Raw genomic sequence first — 7,220 nt, 5'->3', positions numbered from 1 at the left:
ATTAACATATTACCGGACTCCCTAGCCTGAGCAATCAGGCAAGAGAAAGAAATAAAAGGCATCCAAGTAGGAAGAGAGAAAGTCAAACTATGTCTCATCGGAGATGATATGGTTCTATAGCTGGAAAACCTCATTATCTCTTCCCAAAGGTGTGTAGAACTGATAACTTCAGTAAAGTTTCAGGGTACAAAATAAATAAATTCAGTAGTATTTTTAGACACCAATAATATCCAAGCTGAGACCCAAATCAAAAATTCAATTCCATTCACAATAGCCACAAAAAAGAAAACGATAATACCTAGGAACACAACAAAGTAGAGAGGTGAAAGTTCTCTACAATGAGAATTACAGGACAATGTTCAATGAAACCAGAGATGATACAAATAAATGGAAAAAAATTTCCATGTTCATGGATAGAAAGAATCAATATTGTTAAAATGTTAATGCGACCCAGAGCAATTTACAGATTCAATGCTATTCTTATCAAACCACCAACATCATTTTCACACGATTAGAGATAAACATTCTAAGATTCATACGAAACTAAAAAAGAGTCTGAATATCCAAAGCAATCATAAACCAAAAGCACAAAGCCAGAGGCATCACACTACATGACTTCAAATCACACAAGGCTACAGTAACCAAAATAGCGTGATACTGCTATAAAGCAGACACAAAGACTAGAGGAACAGAATAGAGAATTCAGAAAAAAAGCCACCCACCTACAATCATCTGATCATTTACAAAGCTGACAATAACAAGCAAGTGGAAACGGACTGTCTATTCAGTAAATGGTGCTGGGATAACTGACTAGCCTTATACTGAAAATTGAAACTAGACTCCTTCCTTTCACCATACACAGAAATCAACTCAAGATAGAATAAAGGCTTAAATCTAAGACCTAAAACTATAAAATCTCTATGAGAAAGCCTAGTACATACTATTGTGGACATAGGCCTTGGCAAAGATTTTATGATAAAGACTCCAAAAGCAATTGTGACAAAACCAAAAATAGACAAGTGGGACCTAATTAAACTAAAGAACTTCTGCGCAGCCAAAGGAACTATCAACAGAATAAACAGAAGACATGTAGAATGGGAGAAAAACTTGCAAGTTTTGCATCCAACTAAGGTCTAATGTTCAGAATTTATAAGGGGCTTAAACAAATCAACAAGCAAATAAATACATAAACACAACAACTCCATTTTAAAAATGGGCAAAGACATGAAGAGACACTTTTCAAAAGAAGACATACATGTGGCCATAAAGCATATGAAAAAATTATCAATATCACTAATCACTGGATAAATGCAAATCGAAACCGCAATGAGATACCATCTCACACCAGTCAGAATGGCTATTTTTAAAACGTCAGAAAATATCAGATGTTGGTGAGGTTGTGGAAACAAGAGAATGCTTGTCCATCGCTGGTGAGAATGTAAATTAGTTCAGCCACAGTGGAAAGCAGTTTGGAGATTTCTCAAAGAACTTAGAACTACCAGTTTGTCCAACAATCTGATTACTGGGCATATACCAAAAAGAATATAAATCATTTTACCAAAGAGACGCAGACACTTGCATGTTCATTGCTCCGTTATTCACAATAGCAAAGACATGGCATCTACCTAGATGCCCATCATTGGAGGACTGGATAAAGAAAATATGGTACATATACATACACCATGGAACACTACACAACTGTAAAGAAGAATGACATCCTAGACTTTGAAGCAGCATGGATGAAGCTGGAGACTATTATCCTAAGTGAATTAATGCAGGAACAGAAAACCAAATACTGCATGTACTCACTCAGAAGTGGGCGCCAAACATTGAGTATACATGGACAAGAAGAGGAGAACAATAGACACTGCGACCTCCTTAAGGGCTTAGGGTGAGATTTGAAATACTACCTATGGGGTACTGTGCTCACTGCCTGGATGACACAATAATTTGCACACTAAACCCCAGTGATATGTAATTTACCCATGTAACAAATCAAAACATGTATCTCCAAACCTAAAAAAGATTGAAAGAAAAGAGAAAAAAAATTCATTGACAATCCTTAGTGTTTAAGAAACAAATGTTTCTCCAAAATTGAAAATACCTACAAAACTGCTACTGTCCATCACTCAAGAAACATTATTTCTTGATGTTTAATACATCTAATTCAATATCTAATATGACATTACTCTCAATAGAATATAGAACAACTAAGTGAAAACCTTTATGACAACACTCTTACTGGTTTTGTTAAAATTAAAGCAAGAAAACATTTTCGCATAGACACAGAATTCATGTACAATATATGACTAATTCTTATGTAAGCCAGCGCATGAACAGAATTTTCCACATATTCAATCGTAATTAATTTCAGTCCTTTTTGACCTTTTGCCAACTTCCAGTCACATCAAATGCATGCTTTTAGAGATATTTGTGATTTTCTTTATTTCAAAGTTACGTCTGTCAGGTTATAAAGATAACACATATTTGGGGTAATAGTTCACTAGCTTGCTTTATAATTCTTAATGCTCATACATTTTACCTATGGCCTCTGTTTGTATTCTCACTTAAGGCCTTCCACATATCAAGATTGTGACTGCCACTTTGCTTGTCTTTATATTAGCATTCAACAATATTGACCATCTGTTTTTTAAATATTCTTTTTTGACCCTTGTTTAAACTACCTTCTCTGTGTTTCTGCCCCTTTATTTATCCATCTTCTACACTAAACACATAATTTTCATAATAGTGGCAGCAATAATAACTATTATTATGGCTAAATTAAATATACTGTCATGCTCATTCAACTCTTTTGTTTTTCTTCTTTTTGCAAGGTTACCTCATCTTTTTCCATGCAGTCATTAATATTGGAGTTTCTCATGACCTGGTCTTAAATGTATGTTCTTATTTCCCCTAAACAATCAACTCATATCCACAGCCTTAGTTACTATGTATGTATGTTAATGAATTCCAAATTTATATCTTCAGCGTCAACCTCTTCACTGAACCCAAACCTTACATATCAGAATATCAAATTAACACATCCAATTACATACTTTGCATCTCTAAGCCCACACATATGTGAAATATTAGACTCATGATGTTTCTACATAATTATTCTTTGTCCATTGTTTCACGGTTCTGAATGTAATCAGAATTGGTGTACAAAATCCATACATTTAGAACTTATTCTTTGTGCACACTTTTATTCCTTCCAGTATCAAATGCGTCTTCAGCAAATTGATTTTCCTCCTCAGTATCTCTGGAGAATTTCCTCTTTTCTTTCACTTAATTTCATCTTTTCTTTCACCCCAAAGTCAAGTGAACTGTATCTTCTTTACTCATTTTTTTTTTACATTTTTTCCAATCTCTTTTTTCATGCAATGTCCAGAATGGGGCCTTCTGGGTACAAGTATCATAAGGTCTTTCTCTTTCTTTAAATTGTTCAATGGCTTTCCACTACTCAGGGCAAACATAAAAACTCACACAAAGCCTCCAAGAATCTGCAGTTGTTCTCCCTCTTGGCATAGAAAATATCTATTCTTCTTTAGATATCAAATATAACTTCCACTAGTTTCCACTTCTAAAATAGTCGTATTCCTCTGTTTTGTCCCAACTAGCACTCTACAGCTATTGCTCATATCAATTATCACAGTTTTATTCACATATACACTTATGTTTTTGTATTTTATACATATAGCTATACAGAAGAGTTTTTTTTACATAGTTTACTGTCAAAGATGTTATGAAATTAATAAACAACTAACTTGTACACTAGCCATTTTCTTCTGTGAGTACCCAGGTGTGAGGCAAAATAATTCAAAGAGATTTCCAATTAACTCAGCTATATTTGGTCATTTAGAAACCAAGATTCACACATTCTTTTTACTCTAGACTTCACTGTTTTGAAAAGCCAGTTTTACCAATGCACTGCTTTCCTGTGATTTCATAAGTAGGTTTTTCAGGTAAGTTTGCTGTTGACAGCCCTCATTACATGCTGTGACACTGATTGAAGGAGGTGCTTCAATGAGGATGTTGTGTCTAGAAATTAGACACTTCTCAGATCATATTCTCACAGCACAGTTAACATAGTACTGTCCAGTTGATATGCTTATCTACATCCTTGGTCTTTATCTTTTTGTTCATCTTCTTGTAAGCACAACAGAAGATGCATAAAATATGAGTAAATACATTCTTAGAGAAGCCAATGTTCACTTGTTTCCCGTTATTTATTTCCTGTCCTCCAGGCTGTAAGCTCTATTGATCCATACGCGTAGCCAGCATCTTATCTCATAACCTTTAAGGCACCAAAAGTGGAGACACTCAAAATCCATATTGAATTTCAATTCTTTCCAAAAGCTTTTCTAGGGAGAACAAAATAAAATAGTATGTCTGTCTCCAGGACTGATAATTTACTTCTAGCTTCAGTTCCTAGCTACTTTGTATTCTTAAGTCATTCAACAATTCTGTCCTCTAATTTATGCCCAAAATATGAAACTAATGTAAGTGATTCTTTGGGTATCTTTAATCTAAAGATATATTTTCAAAAATTTTATTATTTTTATTATTATTACTGTAGAAACGGATTTTCGCCGTGTTGTCCAGGCTGGTCTCAATTTTCTGGGCTCAAATGATCTGCTCACCTCAGCCTCCCAAAATACTGGGGAAAGAGGTGTGAGTCACTGTGCCTGACCAGGAATCTTTCATCGTTAAAATGTATAATTAGATACATAGTAAAAATTTTTAAATTGATATTTTATTTTATACTCCAAAAATACTATAAAAATTTTAAAAATTTAAATCTTAAATTATAATTTAAAATTTTAGTATATTTATATGTATATATGCATGTATGTATATACATATAAATATATTCATATACACATACACACATATAAATATACATATATGCAAATATACATATAATCTATAAATATACATATATTTATATGTGTATATATGAATACATTGATATAATCCCAATGCATGATCATATTCATAAATGCATACATATAAATATACTAAAATTTTAATTTAAATATGTAAAAATTCATTATTCCCATTTTCACCTGGTGTCAAAAGAAGAGAGAATTGGATATTTCAGATAATTTCATCTGTAAATAATACTAATGACAAAAATCATGCCTAATTTGTCATTTGTTTGAAATATTTAATTGTGACATAATTTATTATTTGGAATTAAACTTTACAAAATCATATTTTCTTAGAATAATTTAAAATTAATTTAATAATTCAATTCATATAATAAACTATGTGTTTTGACCTTCCAGACAAAGTCAAGTTTTCAATATCCAACTAGTAAAATACATTCAATAAAACAACAAACAAACAAAAATCCCCTCACACACACAGTAGTCAGTTATCCTGCTTGGTTTATAGCTTCAGGACAATGTTCTCTACTGCTGTGGTTCATACTGCATATCTTTAATAAACTCAAAAATTAGAGTTAGTTCTCCCTTTCCTTAAAATAATCTGAATTTTTTCCCCAAGAAGACACTACAGAGACTACAGTGTAGGCAAAGCTGACTATATAATTTGTTCAGCCCAATGCAAAATTAAAACATGGGGGCCTGCACTCAAAAAGCAATGAAAAAGTGCCCTTAAAGATTCTAAAAGGTATGTTTTGCTTGATTTTTCTACAAATTTTGTATTTTTTCATGACATTTAAATAACATATGTGTTACTTAATGCCATTCACAGTAAAGAAAAAAAGCTAAATTTTAAATAATTAATATGAATTTACCATTCATCTTTATAATGAACAATTTCAGTTGCAAATGCAGACTCATCAACATTGTACATTTTGTATTTATAGCTTTTACTTGCATATGTATTTTTGTTTTTGCCAAATAGTAAAAATAGTGCACAAAACTAACATAAGTAATTTGATTTGACTTGGTGTTTTGATATTTGTACATTCCATGCACACTCTCTACTTCTGGCTTACTGATGAATCAGGTGGAACTTAGAGGAAATGAATTTATGAATTTCTATTTTTCCTTTTCATCTATCTCATAGTTTTCTTTGTAAGTGGTTGGCTAATACAGGAAGGTAACACAAATATAAAAGATATAATAGGGCTCATTGGTCATTCCTGTTTTTTTTGAATGGCATTGCCTTTTTTATTGCGTTTGAAGCAAGTTTTACTTAGGAGGGGAAGAGTAACCACACACATACGCACATACACACAGAGTTGTAGAGAACAGGGAAGCAAGGAATGGCAGACACACAAATTGTTTGTATCTCCTCTGCTCATTCACATGTACCACTGCCCCATCAGACTTCAGAGATAGAATCACTGGGACGTTTTCTTTCTTTTCCTTCCCTCTTTCTTTTGTTTTGTTTTCTCTTTTCTTTTCATTCTTTCTTTCTTTCTTCTTTCTTTCTTTCTTTCTTTCTTGCTTCTCTCTCTCTCTCTTTCTTTCTTGCTTCTCTCTCTCTTTCCTTCTTTCTTGTTTATTTATTTTTTTTTGAGACGGAGTCTCGCTCTGTCGCCCAGGCTGGAGTACATTGGCACAATCTTGGCTCATTGCAAGTTCCACCTCCCGGGTTCTCGCTATCCTCCTGCCTCAGCCTCCTGAGTAGCTGGGACTACAGGCGCCCACTATTTATTTATTTATTTATTTATTTGTATTTTTAGTAGAGATGGGGTTTTACCGTGTTAGCCTGGATGGTCTCGATCTCCTGACCTCGTGATCCGCCCGTCTCGGTCTCCCAAAGTACTGCGATTACAGACATGAGCCACTGCGCCCTGCCAAGATTTTTAAAGTGACAACAGCAGAGCATTGCACACTGCTCAGGTTTCTTCTGAGAGGGCATACGCTATCCAACTGACCAGGTAGTCTCGCCATGACCTTAATTTCTTTATCCTTTAGTTGATTTATTCTCTTGAATTGTTCTTAATTATCTCTTCTGTAGATTTTGTGTTATCTAACTGACATTTATCAAATTGTTAGCATTAAAGCTATAATAATGGGAATTAAGTTGGGACTGTCACATATTTACTAATAGGACAAATGTCAGGGATTTGTTTCTACAATAGAAGGAGTCGACAACAACCCCTGTAAACAATTGTGTGGGTATAAAGTGTAGAACATGTAGTCCTACTAAATTCACCTTTTGATCATATCCAAGACCTAACCCCCAATGTAATAGTATTTGGAATTGAGGCTTTCGGGAGATAATTAGGTTTAGATGAG

The sequence above is a fragment of the Colobus angolensis genome, unplaced genomic scaffold, assembly GCF_000951035.1.
Source record: "Colobus angolensis palliatus isolate OR3802 unplaced genomic scaffold, Cang.pa_1.0 Scaffold225, whole genome shotgun sequence".
NCBI lineage: Eukaryota > Metazoa > Chordata > Mammalia > Primates > Cercopithecidae > Colobus > Colobus angolensis.
The sequence above is the reverse complement of the archived record's forward strand: the minus strand, read 5'-3'. Positions refer to the sequence as shown.